Source organism: Narcine bancroftii, chromosome 12, assembly GCF_036971445.1.
Source record: "Narcine bancroftii isolate sNarBan1 chromosome 12, sNarBan1.hap1, whole genome shotgun sequence".
NCBI classification, from domain to species: Eukaryota; Metazoa; Chordata; class Chondrichthyes; order Torpediniformes; family Narcinidae; genus Narcine; species Narcine bancroftii.
In genome coordinates, this window is record NC_091480.1 from 55765972 (window position 1) to 55790162 (window position 24191).

The window sequence follows — 24191 nt, forward strand, 5'->3', positions numbered from 1 at the left end:
AGAATTCAAAGATCGCAGACAATTTATAATGAGCGTGGAACCTCTAGTGCGAGCATGAGAATGTAATAGCAGCATTGAAAGAATGCGCTCAATTCATAGTGAACATGGGACTACTAGTGCGAGCATGAGAATGTAATAGCAGCATTGAAAGAACGCGCTCAATTCATAGCGAACGTGGGACGACTAGAACCAGCATGATAATGTAATAGCAGCATTGAAAGATCGCGCACAATTTATAATGAGTGTGGGACTACTAGAGCGAGCATGAGAATGTAATAGCAGCATTGAAAGAATGCCCACAATTCATAGTGAACATGGGACTACCAGTGCGAGCATGAGAAGGTAATAGCAGCATTGAAAGAACGTGCTCAATTCATAGCAAGTGTGGGACTACTAGAGCGAGCATGAGAATGTAATAGCAGCATTGAAAGAACGCGCACAATTTATAGCAAGTGTGGGACTACTAGAGCGAGCATGAGAATGTAAAAGCAGCATTGTAAGAACGTGCACAATTTATAGCAAACGCGGAACTACTAGAGCGAGCATGAAAATGTAATACCAGCATTGAAAGAATGTGCTCAATTCATAGTGAACATGGGACTACTAGATCGAGCATGAGAATGTAATAGCAGCATTCAAAGAACGCGCACAATTTATAGCAAGCGTGAGACTACTAGAAGCAACATGATAATGTAATAGCAGCATTGAAAGAACGCGCGCGATTTGTAATGAGTGTGGGACGACTAGAGCGAGCATGAGAATGTAATAGCAGCATTGAAAGAATGCGCTCAATTCATAGCGAACATGGGACAACTAGTGCGATCATGAGAATGTAATAGCAGCATTGAAAGAACGTGCTCAATTCATAGAGAACGTGGGATACTGGAGCGAGCATGAGAATGTAATAGCAGCATTGAAAGAATGCGCACAATTTATAGCAAGTGTGGGACTACTTGAGCGAGCATGAAAATGTAATAGCAGCATTGAAAGAACGTGCTCGATTCATAGTGAACATGGGACTACGAGATCGAGCATGATAATGTAATAGAAGCATTCAAAGAACGCTCACAATTTATCGCGAGTGTGGAACTACTAGAGCGAGCATGAGAATGTAATAGCAGCATTGTAAGAATGCACACAATTTATAAAGAGCGTGGGACTACTAGAGCGTCCATGAAAAAGAAATTACGGCATTGAAAGGAAACTTAATTTATAGTGAGTATGGGACTACTAGAGCGAGCATAAGAATGTAATAGCAGCATTGAAAGAACGCGCTCAATTCATAGCTAACGTGGGACTGCCGGAGCGAGCATGAGAATGTAATAGCAGCATTCCAAGAATGCACACAATTTATAGTGAGCGTGGAAGCTCTAGAGCGAGCATGAGCATGTAATAGCAGCATTGAAAGAACGCGCTCAATTCATAGCTAACGTGGGACTGCTGGAGCGAGCATAAGAATGTAATAGCAGCATTGAAAGAACGCGCTCATTTCATAGCTAACGTGGGACTGCTGGAGCGAGCATGAGAATGTAATAGCAGCATTCCAAGAATGCACACAATTTATAGTGAGCGTGGAAGCTCTAGAGCGAGCATGAGAATGTAATAGCAGCATTGAAAGAATTCCCTCAATTCATAGTGAACATGGGACTACCAGTGCGAGCATGAGAATGTAATAGCAGCATTGAAAGAACGTGCTCAATTCATAGCGAACGTGGGACTACTGGAGCAAGCATGAGAATGTAATAGCAGCATTGAAATAACGCGCACAATTCATAGCAAGTGTGGGACTACTAGAGCGAGCATGAGAATGTAATAGCAGCATTGAAAGAACGCGCACAATTTATAGCAAGTGTGGGACTACTAGAGCGAGCATGAGAATGTAATAGCAGCATTGTAAGAACGTGCACAATTTATAGCAAACGCGGAACTACTAGAGCGAGCATGAAAATGTAATACCAGCATTGAAAGAATGTGCTCAATTCATAGTGAACATGGGACTACTAGATCGAGCATGAGAATGTAATAGCAGCATTCAAAGAACACTCACAATTTATAGCAAGCGTGAGACTACTACATGCAACATGATAATGTAATAGCAGCATTGAAAGAACGCGCGCGATTTGTAATGAGTGTGGGACGACTAGAGCGAGCATGAGAATGTAATAGCAGCATTGAAAGAACGTGCTCAATTCATAGAGAACGTGGGATACTGGAGCGAGCATGAGAATGTAATAGCAGCATTGAAAGAACGCGCACAATTCATAGCAAGTGTGGGACTATGAGAGCGAGCATGAGAATGTAATAGCAGCATTGAAAGAACATGCACAATTTATAGCAAGTGTGGGACTACTAGAGCGAGCATGAGAATGTAAATGCGTCATTGAAAGTACGTACACAATTTATAGTGAGTGTGGGACTACTAGAGCGAGCATTAGAATGTAATAGCAGCAATGAAAGAACGCGCACAATTTATAGCAAGCGTGAAAATAACAACAATGAAAGAACGTGCACAATTTAGAGCGAGCGTAAAAAATAGCAGCAATGAAAGAACGTGCACACTTTATAGCAAGCGTGAAAATAGCAGCAATGAAAATATGCGCACAATTTATAGCAAGCGTGAATATAGCAACAATGAAAGACCGCGCACAATTTATAGCAAGTGTTGGACTACTAGAGCGAGCATGAGAATGTAATAGCAGCATTGAAAGAACGCGCACAATTCATAGCAAGTATGGGGCTAATAGAGCGAGCATGAGAATGTAATAGCAGCAATGAAAGAACGTGCACAATTTATAGCGAGTGTGGGACTACCAGAGCGAGCATAAGAATGTAATAGCAGCATTGAAAGGACGTAGACAATTTATAGGAAGCGTGGGACTACAAGAACGAGCATGAAAATGTAATAGCAGCATTTTAAGAATGCACACAATTTATAGCGACCGTGGGACAACTAGAGCGTGCATGAAAATGAAATTGCGGCATTGAAAGAACACTCAATTTATAGTGAGTGTGGAACTACTAGAGCAAGCATAAGAATGTAATAGCAGCATTGAAAGAACGCGCTCAATTCATAGCTAACGTGGGACTACTGGAGCGAGCATGAGAATTTAGTAGCAGCATTCAAAGAACGCACACAATTTATAGTGAGCGTGGAACCTCTAGAGCGTGCATGAGCATGTAATAGCAGCATTGAAAGAACGCACGCAATTTATAATGAGTGTGGGACTACTAGAGCGAGCATGAGAATGTAATAGCAGCATTGAAAGAATGCGCTCAATTCATAGTGAACATGGGACTACTAGTGCGAGCATGAGAATGTAATAGCAGCATTGAAAGAATGCGCTCAATTCATAGTGAACATGGGACTACTAGTGCGAGCATGAGAATGTAATAGTAGCATTGAAAGAACGTGCTCAATTCATAGCAAACATGGGACTACTACTGCGAGCATGAGAATGTAATAGCAGCATTGAAAGAACGTGCTCAATTCATAGCGAACATGGGACTACTGGAGCGAGCATGACAATGTAATAGCAGCATTGAAAGAACGCGTAAAATTTATAGCAAGCGTGTGACCACTAGAGCGCGCGTGAGAATGTAATAGCAGCATTGAAAGAACGCGCTCAATTCATAGCGAACGTGGGACGACTAGAACCAGCATTGAAAGATCGCGCACAATTTATACCAAGCGTGAGACTACTAGAGGCAACATGAGAATATAATAGCAGCATTGTAAAAATGCACACAATTTATAGTGAGCGTGGGACTACTAGAGCCAGTATGAGCATGTAATAGCAGCATTGAAAGAACGCGCGCAATTTATAATGAGTGTGGGACTACTAGAGCGAGCATGAGAATGTAATTGCGGCATTGAAAGGACGTAGACAATTTATAGGAAGCGTGGGACTACGAGAACGAGCTTGAAAATGTAATAGCAGCATTGTAAGAATGCACACAATTTATAGCGAGCGTGGGACTACTAGATGAGCATGAGAATATAAAAGCAGCATTGTAAGAATGCACACAATTTATAGCGAGCGTGGGACTATTAGATGAGCATGAGATTGTAATAGCAGCATTGAAAGAATGCACAAAATTTATCGTGAGCGTGGGACTACTAGAGCGAGCATGAGAATGTAAATGCGTCATTGAAAGGACGTACACAATTTATAGTGAGTGTGGGACTACTAGAGCGAGCATGAGAATGTAATAGCAGCAATGAAAGAACATGCACAATTTATAGCAAGCGTGAAAATAGCAACAATGAAAGAACGTGCACAATTTATAGCGAGCGTGAAAAGAGCAGCAATGAAAGAACGTGCACACTTTATAGCGAGCGTGAAAATAGCAGCAATGAAAATATGCGCACGATTTATAGCGAGCGTGAATATAGCAACAATGAAAGACCGCGCACAATTTATAGCAAGTTTTGGACTAAAAGAGCGAGCATGAGAGTGTATTAGCAGCATTGAAAGAACGCGCACAATTCATAGCAAGTATGGGACTACTAGAGCGAGCATGAGAATGTAATAGCAGCATTGAAAGAACGCGCACAATTTATAGCAAGTGTTGGACTACTAGAGCGAGCATGACAATGTAATAGCAGCATTGAAAGAACGTGCACAATTTATAGCAAACGTGGAACTACTAGAGCGAGCATGAAAATGTAATAGCAGCATTGAAAGAACGTGCTCAATTCATAGTGAACATGGGACTACTAGATCGAGCATGAGAATGTAATAGCAGCATGAAAAGAATGCACACAATTTATAGCGAGCGTGGGACTACTCGATGAGCATGAGAATATAATAGCAGCATTGTAAGAATGCACACAATTTATAGCGAGCGTGGGACTACTAGATGAGCATGAGATTGTAATAGCAGCATTGAAAGAACGTGTTCAATTCATAGTGAACATGGGACTACTAGATCGAGCATGAGAATGTAATAGCAGCAATGAAAGAACGCGCACAATTTATAGCAAGCGTGAAAATAGCAACAATGAAAGAACGTGCACAATTTATAGTGAGTGTGGGACTACTAGAGCGAGCATGAGAATGTAATAGCAGCAATGAAAGAACGCGCACAATTTATAGCAAGCGTGAAAATAGCAACAATGAAAGAACGTGCACAATTTATAGCGAGCGTGAAAATAGCAGCAATGAAAGAACGTGCACAATTTATAGCGAGTGTGGGACTACTTGAGCGAGTATAAGAATGTAACAGCAGCATTGAAAGAACGCGCTTAATTCATAGCTAACGTGGGACTAATGGAGCGAGCATGAGAATGTAGTAGCAGCATTAAAAGAATGCACACAAGTTATGGTGAGCGTGGAACCTCTAGAGCGAGCATGAGCATATAATAGCAGCATTGAAAGAACGTGCACAATTTATAATGAGTGTGGGACTACTAGAGCAAGCATGAGAATGTAATAGCAGCATTCAAAGAATGCTCACAATTTATAGCGAGTGTGGGACTACTAGAGCGAGCATAAGAATGTAATAGCAGCATTGAAAGGACGTAGACAATTTATAGGAAGCGTGGGACTACAAGAACGAGCATGAAAATGTAATAGCAGCATTGTAAGAATGCACACAATTTATAGCGACAGTGGGACAACTAGAGCGTGCATGAAAATGAAATTGCGGCATTGAAAGAACACTCAATTTATAGTGAGTGTGGACTACTAGAGCGAGCATAAGAATGTAATAGCAGCATTGAAAGAACGCGCTCAATTCATAGCTAACGTGGGACTACTGGAGCGAGCATGAGAATGTAGTAGCAGCATTCAAAGAACGCACACAATTTATAGTGAGCGTGGAACCTCTTGAGCGTGCATGAGCATGTAATAGCAGCATTGAAAGAACGCACGCAATTTATAATGAGTGTGGGACTACTAGAGCGAGCATGAGAATGTAATAGCAGCATTGAAAGAATGCGCTCAATTCATAGTGAACATGGGACTACTAGTGCGAGCATGAGAATGTAAGAGCAGCATTGAAAGAACGTGCTCAATTCATAGCAAACATGGGACTACTGGAGCGAGCATGAGAATGTAATAGCAGCATTGAAAGAAGGCGCAAAATTTATAACGAGCGTGTGACCACTAGAGCGCGCGTGAGAATGTAATAGCAGCATTGAAAGAACGCGCTCAATTCATAGCGAGCGTGGGACTACTAGATGAGCATGAGAATATAATAGCAGCATTGTAAGAATGCACACAATTTATAGCGAGCGTGGGACTACTAGATGAGCATGAGAATATAATAGTAGCATTGTAAAAATGCACACAATTTATAGTGAGCGTGGGACTACTAGAGCGAGCATGAGAATTTAAATGCATCATTGAAAGGACATACACAATTTATAGTGAGTGTGGGACTACTAGAGCGAGCAGGAGAATGTAATAGCAGCAATGAAAGAACACGCACAATTTATAGCAAGCGTGAAAATAGCAACAATGAAAGAACATGCACAATTTATAGCGAGCGTGAAAATAGCAGCAATGAAAGAACGTGCACACTTTATAGCGAGCATGAAAAGAGCAGCAATGAAAATATGCGCACAATTTATAGCGAGCGTGAATATAGCAACAATGAAAGAACGCGCACCATTTATAGCAAGTGTTGGACTACTAGAGCGAGCAGGAGAATGTAATAGCAGCAATGAAAGAACACGCACAATTTATAGCAAGCGTGAAAATAGCAACAATGAAAGAACATGCACAATTTATAGCGAGCGTGAAAATAGCAGCAATGAAAGAATGTGCACACTTTATAGCGAGCGTGAAAATAGCAGCAATGAAAATATGAGCACAATTTATAGCGAGCGTGAATATAGCAACAATGAAAGAACGCGCACCATTTATAGCAAGTGTTGGACTACTAGAGCGAGCATGAGAATGTAATAGCAGCATTGAAAGAATGCGCACAATTCATAGCAAGTATGAGACTACTAGAGCGCGCATGAGAATGTAATAGCAGCATTGAAAGAACGCGCTCAATTCATAGCTAACGTGGGACTACTGGAGCGAGCATGAGAATTTAGTAGCAGCATTCAAAGAACGCACACAATTTATAGTGAGCGTGGAACCTCTAGAGCGTGCATGAGCATGTAATAGCAGCATTGAAAGAACGCACGCAATTTATAATGAGTGTGGGACTACTAGAGCGAGCATGAGAATGTAATAGCAGCATTGAAAGAATGCGCTCAATTCATAGTGAACATGGGACTACTAGTGCGAGCATGAGAATGTAATAGCAGCATTGAAAGAATGCGCTCAATTCATAGTGAACATGGGACTACTAGTGCGAGCATGAGAATGTAATAGTAGCATTGAAAGAACGTGCTCAATTCATAGCAAACATGGGACTACTACTGCGAGCATTAGAATGTAATAGCAGCATTGAAAGAACGTGCTCAATTCATAGCGAACATGGGACTACTGGAGCGAGCATGACAATGTAATAGCAGCATTGAAAGAACGCGTAAAATTTATAGCAAGCGTGTGACCACTAGAGCGCGCGTGAGAATGTAATAGCAGCATTGAAAGAACGCGCTCAATTCATAGCGAACGTGGGACGACTAGAACCAGCATTGAAAGATCGCGCACAATTTATACCAAGCGTGAGACTACTAGAGGCAACATGAGAATATAATAGCAGCATTGTAAAAATGCACACAATTTATAGTGAGCGTGGGACTACTAGAGCCAGTATGAGCATGTAATAGCAGCATTGAAAGAACGCGCGCAATTTATAATGAGTGTGGGACTACTAGAGCGAGCATGAGAATGTAATTGCGGCATTGAAAGGACGTAGACAATTTATAGGAAGCGTGGGACTACGAGAACGAGCTTGAAAATGTAATAGCAGCATTGTAAGAATGCACACAATTTATAGCGAGCGTGGGACTACTAGATGAGCATGAGAATATAAAAGCAGCATTGTAAGAATGCACACAATTTATAGCGAGCGTGGGACTATTAGATGAGCATGAGATTGTAATAGCAGCATTGAAAGAATGCACAAAATTTATCGTGAGCGTGGGACTACTAGAGCGAGCATGAGAATGTAAATGCGTCATTGAAAGGACGTACACAATTTATAGTGAGTGTGGGACTACTAGAGCGAGCATGAGAATGTAATAGCAGCAATGAAAGAACATGCACAATTTATAGCAAGCGTGAAAATAGCAACAATGAAAGAACGTGCACAATTTATAGCGAGCGTGAAAAGAGCAGCAATGAAAGAACGTGCACACTTTATAGCGAGCGTGAAAATAGCAGCAATGAAAATATGCGCACGATTTATAGCGAGCGTGAATATAGCAACAATGAAAGACCGCGCACAATTTATAGCAAGTTTTGGACTAAAAGAGCGAGCATGAGAGTGTATTAGCAGCATTGAAAGAACGCGCACAATTCATAGCAAGTATGGGACTACTAGAGCGAGCATGAGAATGTAATAGCAGCATTGAAAGAACGCGCACAATTTATAGCAAGTGTTGGACTACTAGAGCGAGCATGACAATGTAATAGCAGCATTGAAAGAACGTGCACAATTTATAGCAAACGTGGAACTACTAGAGCGAGCATGAAAATGTAATAGCAGCATTGAAAGAACGTGCTCAATTCATAGTGAACATGGGACTACTAGATCGAGCATGAGAATGTAATAGCAGCATGAAAAGAATGCACACAATTTATAGCGAGCGTGGGACTACTCGATGAGCATGAGAATATAATAGCAGCATTGTAAGAATGCACACAATTTATAGCGAGCGTGGGACTACTAGATGAGCATGAGATTGTAATAGCAGCATTGAAAGAACGTGTTCAATTCATAGTGAACATGGGACTACTAGATCGAGCATGAGAATGTAATAGCAGCAATGAAAGAACGCGCACAATTTATAGCAAGCGTGAAAATAGCAACAATGAAAGAACGTGCACAATTTATAGTGAGTGTGGGACTACTAGAGCGAGCATGAGAATGTAATAGCAGCAATGAAAGAACGCGCACAATTTATAGCAAGCGTGAAAATAGCAACAATGAAAGAACGTGCACAATTTATAGCGAGCGTGAAAATAGCAGCAATGAAAGAACGTGCACAATTTATAGCGAGTGTGGGACTACTTGAGCGAGTATAAGAATGTAACAGCAGCATTGAAAGAACGCGCTTAATTCATAGCTAACGTGGGACTAATGGAGCGAGCATGAGAATGTAGTAGCAGCATTAAAAGAATGCACACAAGTTATGGTGAGCGTGGAACCTCTAGAGCGAGCATGAGCATATAATAGCAGCATTGAAAGAACGTGCACAATTTATAATGAGTGTGGGACTACTAGAGCAAGCATGAGAATGTAATAGCAGCATTCAAAGAATGCTCACAATTTATAGCGAGTGTGGGACTACTAGAGCGAGCATAAGAATGTAATAGCAGCATTGAAAGGACGTAGACAATTTATAGGAAGCGTGGGACTACAAGAACGAGCATGAAAATGTAATAGCAGCATTGTAAGAATGCACACAATTTATAGCGACAGTGGGACAACTAGAGCGTGCATGAAAATGAAATTGCGGCATTGAAAGAACACTCAATTTATAGTGAGTGTGGACTACTAGAGCGAGCATAAGAATGTAATAGCAGCATTGAAAGAACGCGCTCAATTCATAGCTAACGTGGGACTACTGGAGCGAGCATGAGAATGTAGTAGCAGCATTCAAAGAACGCACACAATTTATAGTGAGCGTGGAACCTCTTGAGCGTGCATGAGCATGTAATAGCAGCATTGAAAGAACGCACGCAATTTATAATGAGTGTGGGACTACTAGAGCGAGCATGAGAATGTAATAGCAGCATTGAAAGAATGCGCTCAATTCATAGTGAACATGGGACTACTAGTGCGAGCATGAGAATGTAAGAGCAGCATTGAAAGAACGTGCTCAATTCATAGCAAACATGGGACTACTGGAGCGAGCATGAGAATGTAATAGCAGCATTGAAAGAAGGCGCAAAATTTATAACGAGCGTGTGACCACTAGAGCGCGCGTGAGAATGTAATAGCAGCATTGAAAGAACGCGCTCAATTCATAGCGAGCGTGGGACTACTAGATGAGCATGAGAATATAATAGCAGCATTGTAAGAATGCACACAATTTATAGCGAGCGTGGGACTACTAGATGAGCATGAGAATATAATAGTAGCATTGTAAAAATGCACACAATTTATAGTGAGCGTGGGACTACTAGAGCGAGCATGAGAATTTAAATGCATCATTGAAAGGACATACACAATTTATAGTGAGTGTGGGACTACTAGAGCGAGCAGGAGAATGTAATAGCAGCAATGAAAGAACACGCACAATTTATAGCAAGCGTGAAAATAGCAACAATGAAAGAACATGCACAATTTATAGCGAGCGTGAAAATAGCAGCAATGAAAGAACGTGCACACTTTATAGCGAGCATGAAAAGAGCAGCAATGAAAATATGCGCACAATTTATAGCGAGCGTGAATATAGCAACAATGAAAGAACGCGCACCATTTATAGCAAGTGTTGGACTACTAGAGCGAGCAGGAGAATGTAATAGCAGCAATGAAAGAACACGCACAATTTATAGCAAGCGTGAAAATAGCAACAATGAAAGAACATGCACAATTTATAGCGAGCGTGAAAATAGCAGCAATGAAAGAATGTGCACACTTTATAGCGAGCGTGAAAATAGCAGCAATGAAAATATGAGCACAATTTATAGCGAGCGTGAATATAGCAACAATGAAAGAACGCGCACCATTTATAGCAAGTGTTGGACTACTAGAGCGAGCATGAGAATGTAATAGCAGCATTGAAAGAATGCGCACAATTCATAGCAAGTATGAGACTACTAGAGCGCGCATGAGAATGTAATAGCAGCATTGAAAGAACGCGCACAATTTATAGCAAGTGTTGGACTACTAGAGCGAGCATGAGAATGTAATAGCAGCATTGAAAGAACGTGCACAATTTATAGCAAACGTGGAACTACTAGAGCGAGCATGAAAATGTAATAGCAGCATTGAAAGAACGTGCTCAATTCATAGTGAACATGGAACTACTAGATCGAGCATGAGAATGTAATAGCAGAATTGAAAGAACGCGCACAATTTATAGCGAGTGTGGGACTACTTGAGCGAATATAAGAATGTAACAGCAGCATTGAAAGAACGCGCTCAATTCATAGCTAACGTGGGACTACTGGAGCGAGCATGAGAATGTAGTAGCAGCATTTAAAGAATGCACACAAGTTATGGTGAGCGTGGAACCTCTAGAGCGAGCATGAGCATATAATAGCAGCATTGAAAGAACGAAAGCAATTTATAATGAGTGTGGGACTACTAGAGCAAGCATGAGAATGTAATAGCAGCATTCAAAGAATGCTCACAATTTATAGCGAGTGTGGGACTACTAGAGCGAGCATAAGAATGTAATAGCAGCATTGAAAGGACGTAGACAATTTATAGGAAGCGTGGGACTACAAGAACGAGCATGAAAATGTAATAGCAGCATTGTAAGAATGCACACAATTTATAGCGACAGTGGGACAACTAGAGCGTGCATGAAAATGAAATTGCGGCATTGAAAGAACACTCAATTTATAGTGAGTGTGGACTACTAGAGCGAGCATAAGAATGTAATAGCAGCATTGAAAGAACGCGCTCAATTCATAGCTAACGTGGGACTACTGGAGCGAGCATGAGAATGTAGTAGCAGCATTCAAAGAACGCACACAATTTATAGTGAGCGTGGAACCTCTAGAGCGTGCATGAGCATGTAATAGCAGCATTGAAAGAACGCACGCAATTTATAATGAGTGTGGGACTACTAGAGCGAGCATGAGAATGTAATAGCAGCATTGAAAGAATGCGCTCAATTCATAGTGAACATGGGACTACTAGTGCAAGCATGAGAATGTAAGAGCAGCATTGAAAGAACGTGCTCAATTCATAGCAAACATGGGACTACTGGAGCGAGCATGAGAATGTAATAGCAGCATTGAAAGAAGGCGCAAAATTTATAACGAGCGTGTGACCACTAGAGCGCGCGTGAGAATGTAATAGCAGCATTGAAAGAACGCGCTCAATTCATAGCGAGCGTGGGACTACTAGATGAGCATGAGAATATAATAGCAGCATTGTAAGAATGCACACAATTTATAGCGAGCGTGGGACTACTAGATGAGCATGAGAATATAATAGTAGCATTGTAAAAATGCACACAATTTATAGTGAGCGTGGGACTACTAGAGCGAGCATGAGAATTTAAATGCATCATTGAAAGGACATACACAATTTATAGTGAGTGTGGGACTACTAGAGCGAGCAGGAGAATGTAATAGCAGCAATGAAAGAACACGCACAATTTATAGCAAGCGTGAAAATAGCAACAATGAAAGAACATGCACAATTTATAGCGAGCGTGAAAATAGCAGCAATGAAAGAACGTGCACACTTTATAGCGAGCATGAAAAGAGCAGCAATGAAAATATGCGCACAATTTATAGCGAGCGTGAATATAGCAACAATGAAAGAACGCGCACCATTTATAGCAAGTGTTGGACTACTAGAGCGAGCAGGAGAATGTAATAGCAGCAATGAAAGAACACGCACAATTTATAGCAAGCGTGAAAATAGCAACAATGAAAGAACATGCACAATTTATAGCGAGCGTGAAAATAGCAGCAATGAAAGAATGTGCACACTTTATAGCGAGCGTGAAAATAGCAGCAATGAAAATATGAGCACAATTTATAGCGAGCGTGAATATAGCAACAATGAAAGAACGCGCACCATTTATAGCAAGTGTTGGACTACTAGAGCGAGCATGAGAATGTAATAGCACCATTGAAAGAACGTGCACAATTTATAGCAAACGTGGAACTACTAGAGCGAGCATGAAAATGTAATAGCAGCATTGAAAGAACGTGCTCAATTCATAGTGAACATGGGACTACTAGATCGAGCATGAGAATGTAATAGCAGCATGCAAAGAATGCTCACAATTTATAGCAAACGTGGAACTACTAGAGCGAGCATGAGAATGTAGTAGCAGCATTTAAAGAATGCACACAAGTTATGGTGAGCGTGGAACCTCTAGAGCGAGCATGAGCATATAATAGCAGCATTGAAAGAACGAAAGCAATTTATAATGAGTGTGGGACTACTGGAGCAAGCATGAGAATGTAATAGCTGCATTGAAATAACGCTCACAATTTATAGCAAGTGTGGGACTACTAGAGCGAGCATAAGAATGTAATAGCAGCATTGAAAGGACGTAGACAATTTATAGGAAGCGTCGGACTACAAGAACGAGCATGAAAATGTAATAGCAGCATTGTAAGAATGCACACAATTTATAGCGACCGTGGGACAACTAGAGCGTGCATGAAAATGAAATTGCGGCATTGAAAGAACACTCAATTTATAGTGAGTGTGGGACTACTAGAGCGAGCATAAGAATGTAATAGCAGCATTGAAAGAACGCGCTCAATTCATAGCTAACGTGGGACTACTGGAGCGAGCATGATAATGTAGTAGCAGCATTCAAAGAACGCACACAATTTATAGTGAGCGTGGAACCTCTAGAGCGTGCATGAGCATGTAATAGCAGCATTGAAAGAACGCACGTAATTTATAATGAGTGTGGGACTACTATAGCGAGCATGAGAATGTAATAGCAGCATTGAAAGAATGCGCTCAATTCATAGTGAACATGGGACTACTAGTGCGAGCATGAGAATGTAATAGCAGCATTGAAAGAATGCGCTCAATTCATAGTGAACATGGGACTACTAGTGCGAGCATGAGAATGTAATAGTAGCATTGAAAGAACGTGCTCAATTCATAGCGAACGTGGGACTACTGGAGCGAGCATCAGAATGTAATAGCAGCATTGAAAGAACGCGCATAATTCATAGCAAGTGTGGGACTACTAGAGCGAGCATGAGAATGTAATAGCAGCATTGAAAGAACGCGCACAATTTATAGCAAGTGTGAGACTACTAGAGCGAGCATGAGAATGTAATAGCAGCATTGAAAGAACGTGCACAATTTATAGCAAACGCGGAACTACTAGAGCGAGCATGAAAATGTAATAGCAGCAATGAAAGAATGTGCTCAATTCATAGTGAACATGGGACTACTAGATCGAGCATGAGAATGTAAGATACGCATTCAAAGAACGCGCAAAATTTATAGCAAGCATGAGACTACTAGAGGCAACATGATAATGTAATAGCAGCATTGAAAGAACGTGCGCGATTTGTAATGATTATGGGACGACTAGAGCGAGCATGAGAATGCAATAGCAGCACTGAAAGAATGCGCTCAATTCATAGCGAACATGGGACTACTAGTGCGAGCATGAGAATGTAATAGCAGAATTGAAAGAACGTGCTCAATTCATAGCAAACGTGGGATACTGGAGCGAGCATGAGAATGTGGGACTACTAGAACCAGCATGATAATGTAATAGCAGCATTGAAAGATCACGCACAATTTATAGCAAGCGTGAGACTACTAGAGCGAGCATGAGAATGTAATAGCACCATTGAAAGAACGTGCACAATTTATAGCAAACGTGGAACTACTAGAGCGAGCATGAAAATGTAATAGCAGCATTGAAAGAACGTGCTCAATTCATAGTAAACATGGGACTACTAGATCGAGCATGAGAATGTAATAGCAGCATTCAAAGAACGCTCACAATTTATCGCGAGTGTGGGACTACTACATCGAGCATAAGAATGTAATAGCAGCAATGAAAGGACGTAGACAATTTATAGGAAGCGTGGGACTACAAGAACGAGCATGAAAATGTAATAGCAGCATTGAAAGAACGTGCTCAATTCATAGTGAACATGGAACTACTAGATCGAGCATGAGAATGTAATAGCAGAATTGAAAGAACGCGCACAATTTATAGCGAGTGTGGGACTACTTGAGCGAATATAAGAATGTAACAGCAGCATTGAAAGAACGCGCTCAATTCATAGCTAACGTGGGACTACTGGAGCGAGCATGAGAATGTAGTAGCAGCATTTAAAGAATGCACACAAGTTATGGTGAGCGTGGAACCTCTAGAGCGAGCATGAGCATATAATAGCAGCATTGAAAGAACGAAAGCAATTTATAATGAGTGTGGGACTACTGGAGCAAGCATGAGAATGTAATAGCTGCATTGAAATAACGCTCACAATTTATAGCAAGTGTGGGACTACTAGAGCGAGCATAAGAATGTAATAGCAGCATTGAAAGGACGTAGACAATTTATAGGAAGCGTCGGACTACAAGAACGAGCATGAAAATGTAATAGCAGCATTGTAAGAATGCACACAATTTATAGCGACCGTGGGACAACTAGAGCGTGCATGAAAATGAAATTGCGGCATTGAAAGAACACTCAATTTATAGTGAGTGTGGGACTACTAGAGCGAGCATAAGAATGTAATAGCAGCATTGAAAGAACGCGCTCAATTCATAGCTAACGTGGGACTACTGGAGCGAGCATGAGAATGTAGTAGCAGCATTCAAAGAACGCACACAATTTATAGTGAGCGTGGAACCTCTAGAGCGTGCATGAGCATGTAATAGCAGCATTGAAAGAACGCACGCAATTTATAATGAGTGTGGGACTACTAGAGCGAGCATGAGAATGTAATAGCAGCATTGAAAGAACGTGCTCAATTCATAGCGAACGTGGGACTACTGGAGCGAGCATCAGAATGTAATAGCAGCATTGAAAGAACGCACACAATTCATAGCAAGTGTGGGACTACTAGAGCGAGCATGAGAATGTAATAGCAGCATTGAAAGAACGCGCACAATTTATAGCAAGTGTGAGACTACTAGAGCGAACATGAGAATGTAATAGCAGCATTGAAAGAACGTGCACAATTTATAGCAAACGCGGAACTACTAGAGCGAGCATGAAAATGTAATAGCAGCAATGAAAGAATGTGCTCAATTCATAGTGAACATGGGACTACTAGATCGAGCATGAGAATGTAATAGAAGCATTCAAAGAACGCGCAAAATTTATAGCAAGCGTGAGACTACTAGAGGCAACATGATAATGTAATAGCAGCATTGAAAGAACGTGCGCGATTTGTAATGATTATGGGACGACTAGAGCGAGCATGAGAATGCAATAGCAGCACTGAAAGAATGCGCTCAATTCATAGCGAACATGGGACTACTAGTGCGAGCATGAGAATGTGGGACTTCTAGAACCAGCATGATAATGTAATAGCAGCATTGAAAGATCGCGCACAATTTATAGCAAGCGTGAGACTACTAGAGCGAGCATGAGAATGTAATAGCACCATTGAAAGAACGTGCACAATTTATAGCAAACGTGGAACTACTAGAGCGAGCATGAAAATGTAATAGCAGCATTGAAAGAACGTGCTCAATTCATAGTAAACTTGGGACTACTAGTTCGAGCATGAGAATGTAATAGCAGCATTCAAAGAACGCTCACAATTTATCGCGAGTGTGGGACTACTAGAGCGAGCATAAGAATGTAATAGCAGCAATGAAAGGACGTAGACAATTTATAGGAAGCGTGGGACTACAAGAACGAGCATGAAAATGTAATAGCAGCATTGTAAGAATGCACACAATTTATAGCGACCGTGGGACAACTAGAGCGTGCATGAAAATGAAATTGCGGCATTGAAAGAACACTCAATTTATAGTGAGTGTGGGACTACTAGAGCGAGCATAAGAATGTAATAGCAGCATTGAAAGAACGCGCTCAATTCATAGCTAACGTGGGACTACTGGAGCGAGCATGATAATGTAGTAGCAGCATTGAAAGAACGCACACAATTTATAGTGAGCGTGGAACCTCAGGAGCGTGCATGAGCATGTAATAGCAGCATTGAAAGAACGCACGTAATTTATAATGAGTGTGGGACTACTATAGCGAGCATGAGAATGTAATAGCAGCATTGAAAGAATGCGCTCAATTCATAGTGAACATGGGACTACTAGTGCGAGCATGAGAATGTAATAGCAGCATTGAAAGAATGCGCTCAATTCATAGTGAACATGGGACTACTAGTGCGAGCATGAGAATGTAATAGTAGCATTGAAAGAACGTGCTCAATTCATAGCGAACGTGGGACTACTGGAGCGAGCATCAGAATGTAATAGCAGCATTGAAAGAACGCGCATAATTCATAGCAAGTGTGGGACTACTAGAGCGAGCATGAGAATGTAATAGCAGCATTGAAAGAACGCGCACAATTTATAGCAAGTGTGAGACTACTAGAGCGAGCATGAGAATGTAATAGCAGCATTGAAAGAACGTGCACAATTTATAGCAAACGCGGAACTACTAGAGCGAGCATGAAAATGTAATAGCAGCAATGAAAGAATGTGCTCAATTCATAGTGAACATGGGACTACTAGATCGAGCATGAGAATGTAAGATACGCATTCAAAGAACGCGCAAAATTTATAGCAAGCGTGAGACTACTAGAGGCAACATGATAATGTAATAGCAGCATTGAAAGAACGTGCGCGATTTGTAATGATTATGGGACGACTAGAGCGAGCATGAGAATGCAATAGCAGCACTGAAAGAATGCGCTCAATTCATAGCGAACATGGGACTACTAGTGCGAGCATGAGAATGTAATAGCAGAATTGAAAGAACGTGCTCAATTCATAGCAAACGTGGGATACTGGAGCGAGCATGAGAATGTGGGACTACTAGAACCAGCATGATAATGTAATAGCAGCATTGAAAGATCACGCACAATTTATAGCAAGCGTGAGACTACTAGAGCGAGCATGAGAATGTAATAGCACCATTGAAAGAACGTGCACAATTTATAGCAAACGTGGAACTACTATAGCGAGCATGAGAATGTAATAGCAGCATTGAAAGAATGCGCTCAATTCATAGTGAACATGGGACTACTAGTGCGAGCATGAGAATGTAATAGCAGCATTGAAAGAATGCGCTCAATTCATAGTGAACATGGGACTACTAGTGCGAGCATGAGAATGTAATAGTAGAATTGAAAGAACGTGCTCAATTCATAGCGAACGTGGGACTACTGGAGCGAGCATCAGAATGTAATAGCAGCATTGAAAGAACGCGCATAATTCATAGCAAGTGTGGGACTACTAGAGCGAGCATGAGAATGTAATAGCAGCATTGAAAGAACGCGCACAATTTATAGCAAGTGTGAGACTACTAGAGCGAGCATGAGAATGTAATAGCAGCATTGAAAGAACGTGCACAATTTATAGCAAACGCGGAACTACTAGAGCGAGCATGAAAATGTAATAGCAGCAATGAAAGAATGTGCTCAATTCATAGTGAACATGGGACTACTAGATCGAGCATGAGAATGTAAGATACGCATTCAAAGAACGCGCAAAATTTATAGCAAGCGTGAGACTACTAGAGGCAACATGATAATGTAATAGCAGCATTGAAAGAACGTGCGCGATTTGTAATGATTATGGGACGACTAGAGCGAGCATGAGAATGCAATAGCAGCACTGAAAGAATGCGCTCAATTCATAGCGAACATGGGACTACTAGTGCGAGCATGAGAATGTAATAGCAGAATTGAAAGAACGTGCTCAATTCATAGCAAACGTGGGATACTGGAGCGAGCATGAGAATGTGGGACTACTAGAACCAGCATGATAATGTAATAGCAGCATTGAAAGATCACGCACAATTTATAGCAAGCGTGAGACTACTAGAGCGAGCATGAGAATGTAATAGCACCATTGAAAGAACGTGCACAATTTATAGCAAACGTGGAACTACTAGAGCGAGCATGAAAATGTAATAGCAGCATTGAAAGAACGTGCTCAATTCATAGTAAACATGGGACTACTAGATCGAGCATGAGAATGTAATAGCAGCATTCAAAGAACGCTCACAATTTATCGCGAGTGTGGGACTACTACATCGAGCATAAGAATGTAATAGCAGCAATGAAAGGACGTAGACAATTTATAGGAAGCGTGGGACTACAAGAACGAGCATGAAAATGTAATAGCAGCATTGTAAGAAGGCACACAATTTATAGCGAGCGTGGGACTACTAGAGCGTGCATGAAAATGAAATTGCGGCATTGAAAGAACACTCAATTTATAGTGAGTGTGGGACTACTAGAGCGAGCATAAGAATGTAATAGCAGCATTGAAAGAACGCGCTCAATTCATAGCTAACGTGGGACTACTGGAGCGAGAATGAGAATGTAGTAGCAGCATTCCAAGAACGCGCACAATTTATAGTGAGCATGGAACCTCTTGAGCGAGCATGAGCATGTAATTGCTGCATTGAAAGAACGCGCGCAATTTATAATGAGTGTGAGACTACTAGAGCGAGCATAAGAATGTAATAGCAGCATTGAAAGAACGCGCTCAATTCATAGCTAACGTGGGACTACTGGAGCGCGCATGAGAATGTAATAGCAGCATTGAAAGAACGCGCTCAATTCAAAGCTAACGTGGGGCTACTGGAGCGAGCATGAGAATGTAATAGCAGCATTGAAAGAATGCGCTCAATTCATAGCGAACATGGGACTACTAGTGCGAGCATGAGAATGTAATAGCAGCATTGAAAGAATGCGCTCAATTCATAGCTAACGTGGGACTACTGGAGCGAGCATGAGAATGTAGTAGCAACATTCAAGGAACGCACACAATTTATAGTGAGCGTGGAACCTCTAGAGCGTGTATGAGCATGTAATAGCAGCATTGAAAGAACGTGCACAATTTATAGCAAACGCGGAACTACTAGAGCGAGCATGAAAATGTAATAGCAGCAATGAAAGAATGTGCTCAATTCATAGTGAAAATGGGACTACTAGTGCGAGCATGAGAATGTAATAGTAGCATTGAATGAACATGCACAATTAATAGCAAGTGTGGGACTACTAGAGCGAGCATGAGAATGTAATAGCAGCATTGAAAGAACGCGCACAATTTATAGCAAGTGTGGGACTACTAGAGCGAGCATGAGAATGTAATAGCAGCATTGAAAGATCGTGCACAATTTATAGCAAACGCGGAACTACTAGAGGAAGCATGAAAATGTAATAGCAGCAATGAAAGAATGTGCTCAATTCATAGTGAACATGGGACTACTAGATCGAGCATGAGAATGTAATAAACGCATTCAAAGAACACGCAAAATTTATAGCAAGCGTTAGACTACGAGAGGCAACATGATAATGTAATAGCAGCATTGAAAGAACGCGCGCGATTTGTAATGAGTGTGGGACGACTAGAACCAGCATGATAATGTAATAGTAGCATTGAAAGATAGCGCACAATTTATAGCAAGCGTGAGACTACTAGAGCGAGCATGAGAATGTAATAGCACCATTGAAAGAACGTGCACAATTTATAGCAAACGTGGAACTATTAGAGCGAGCAAGAAAATGTAATAGCAGCATTGAAAGAACGTGCACAATTCATAGTGAACATGGGACTACTAGATCGAGCATGAGAATGTAATAGCAGCATTCAAAGAACGCTTACAATTTATCGCGAGTGTGGGACTACTAGAGCGAGCATAAGAATGTAATAGCAGCAATGAAAGGACGTAGACAATTTATAGGAAGCGTGGGACTACAAAAACGAGCATTAAAATGTAATAGCAGCATTGTAAGAAGGCACACAATTTATAGCGAGCGTGGGACCACTAGAGCGCGCGTGAGAACGTAATAGCAGCATTGAAAGAACGCGCTCAATTCATAGCGAAAGTGGGACTACTAGAGCGAGCATGAGAATGTAATAGCAGCATTGAAAGAACGTGCACAATTTATAGCAAGCGTGAGACTACTAGAGCGAGCATGAGAATGTAATAGCACCATTGAAAGAACGTGCACAATTTATAGCAAACGTGGAACTACTAGAGCGAGAATGAGAATGTAATAGCAGCATTGAAAGAACGTGCACAATTCATAGTGAACAAGGGACTACTAGATCGAGCATGAGAATGTAATAGCAGCATTCAAAGAACGCTCACAATTTATCGCGAGTGTGGGACTACTAGAGCGAGCATAAGAATGTAATAGCAGCATTGAAAGAACGCGCTCAATTCATAGCTAACGTGGGACTGCTGGAGCGAGCAAGAGAATGTAATAGCAGCATTCCAAGAACGCACACAATTTATAGCGAGCGTGGGACTACTAGAGCATGCATGAAAATGAAATTGCGGCATTGAAAGAACACTCAATTTATAGTGAGTGTGGGACTACTAGAGCGAGCATGACAATGTAATAGCAGCATTGAAAGAACGCGCACAATTTATAGGAAGCATGGGACTACTAGTGCGAGCATGAGAATGTAATAGCAGCATTGAAAGAACGCGCGCAATTTATAATGAGTGTGGGACTACTAGAGCGAGCATGAGAATGTAATAGCAGCATTGAAAGAATGCGCTCAATTCATAGCGAACATGGGACTACTCGTGCGAGCATGAGAATGTAATAGCAGCATTGAAAGAACGTGCTCAATTCATAGCGAACGTGGGAATACTAGAGCGAGCATGAGAATGTAATAGCAGCATTGAAAGAACGTGCACAATTTATAGCAAGCGTGAGAATACTAGAGCGAGCATGAGAATGTAATAGCACCACTGAAAGAACGCGCACAATTTATAGCAAACGTGGAACTACTAGAGCGAGCATGAGAATGTAATAGCAGCATTGAACGAACGCGCTCAATTCATAGCAAACGCGGAACTACTAGAGGAAGCATGAAAATGTAATAGCAGCAATGAAAGAATGTGCTCAATTCATAGTGAACATGGGACTACTAGATCGAGCATGAGAATGTAATAAACGCATTCAAAGAACACGCAAAATTTATAGCAAGCGTTAGACTACGAGAGGCAACATGATAATGTAATAGCAGCATTGAAAGAACGCGCGCGATTTGAAATGAGTGTGGGACGACTAGTACCAGCATGATAATGTAATAGCAGCATTGAAAGATAGCGCACAATTTATAGCAAGCGTGAGACTACTAGAGCGAGCATGAGAATTAATAGCACCATTGAAAGAACGTGCACAATTTATAGCAAACGTGGAACTATTAGAGTGAGCAAGAAAATGTAATAGCAGCATTGAAAGAACGTGCACAATTCATAGTGAACATGGGACTACTAGATCGAGCATGAGAATGTAATAGCAGCATTCAAAGAACGCTTACAATTTATCGCGAGTGTGGGACTACTAGAGCGAGCATAAGAATGTAATAGCAGCAATGAAAGGACGTAGACATTTTATAGGAAGCGTGGGACTACAAAAACGAGCATGAAAATGTAATAGCAGCATTGTAAGAAGGCACACAATTTATAGCGAGCGTGGGACCACTAGAGCGCGCGTGAGAACGTAATAGCAGCATTGAAAGAACGCGCTCAATTCATAGCGAACGTGGGACTACTAGAGCGAGCATGAGAATGTAATAGCAGCATTGAAAGAACGTGCACAATTTATAGCAAACGTGGAACTACTAGAGCGAGAATGAGAATGTAATAGCAGCATTGAAAGAACGTGAACAATTCATAGTGAACAAGGGACTACTAGATCGAGCATGAGAATGTAATAGCAGCATTCAAAGAACGCTCACAATTTATCGCGAGTGTGGGACTACTAGAGCGAGCATAAGAATGTAATAGCAGCATTGAAAGAACGCGCTCAATTCATAGCTAACGTGGGACTGCTGGAGCGAGCAAGAGAATGTAATAGCAGCATTCCAAGAACGCACACAATTTATAGCGAGCGTGGGACTACGAGAGCATGCATGAAAATGAAATTGCGGCATTGAAAGAACACTCAATTTATAGTGAGTGTGGGACTACTAGAGCGAGCATAAGAATGTAATAGCAGCATTGAAAGAACGCGCTCAATTCATAGCGAACGTGGGACTACGAGAGCGAGCATGACAATGTAATAGCAGCATTGAAAGAACGCGCACAATTTATAGGAAGCGTGGGACTACTAGTGCGAGCATGAGAATGTAATAGCAGCATTGAAAGAACGCGCGCAATTTATAAAGAGTGTGGGACTACTAGAGCGAGCATGAGAATGTAATAGCAGCATTGAAAGAATGCGCTCAATTCATAGCGAACATGGGACTACTCGTGCGAGCATGAGAATGTAATAGCAGCATTGAAAGAACGTGCTCAATTCATAGCGAACGTGGGACTACTAGAGCGAGCATGAGAATGTAATAGCAGCATTGAAAGAACGTGCACAATTTATAGCAAGCGTGAGAATACTAGAGCGAGCATGAGAATGTAATAGCACCATTGAAAGAACGTGCACAATTTATAGCAAATGTGGAACTACTAGAGCGAGCATGAGAATGTAATAGCAGCATTGAAAGAACGTGCACAATTCATAGTGAACATGGGACTACTAGATCGAGCATGAGAATGTAATAGCAGCATTCAAAGAACGCTCACAATTTATCGCGAGTGTGGGACTACTAGAGCGAGCATAAGAATGTAATAGCAGCAATGAAAGGACGTAGACAATTTATAGGAAGCGTGGGACTACTAGTGCGAGCATGAGAATGTAATAGCAGCAATGAAAGGACGTAGACAATTTATAGGAAGCGTGGGACTACAAGAACGAGCATTAAAATGTAATAGCAGCATTGTAAGAATGCACACAATTTATAGCGACCGTGGGACTACTAGAGCGTGCATGAAAATGAAATTGCGGCATTGAAACAACACTCAATTTATAGTGAGTGTGGGACTACTAGACCGAGCATAAGAATGTAATAGCAGCATTGAAAGTACGCGCTCAATTCATAGCTAACGTGGGACTACTGGAGCGAGCATGAGAATGTAGTAGCAGTATTCAAAGAACGCACACAATTTATAGTGAGCGTGGAACCTCTAGAGCGTGCATGAGCATGTAATAGCAGCATTGAAAGAACGCGCGCAATTTATAATGAGTGTGGGACTACTAGAGCGAGCATGAGAATGTAATAGCAGCATTGAAAAAATGCGCTCAATTCATAGTGAACATGGGACTACTAGTGCGAGCATGAGAATGTAATAGACGCATTCAAAGAACGCGCAAAATTTATAGCAAGCGTGAGACTACTAGAGGCAACATGATAATGTAATAGCAGCATTGAAAGAA

General features: G+C 41.3%; 1 protein-coding gene across 5 annotated transcripts in view; it reads right to left on the minus strand.

The window, feature by feature from the left end:
- LOC138746425 (STE20/SPS1-related proline-alanine-rich protein kinase-like) overlaps positions 1 to 24191 on the minus strand; it is a 252576-nt gene that overhangs the window by 14479 nt on the left and 213906 nt on the right. The window lies entirely within an intron of this gene.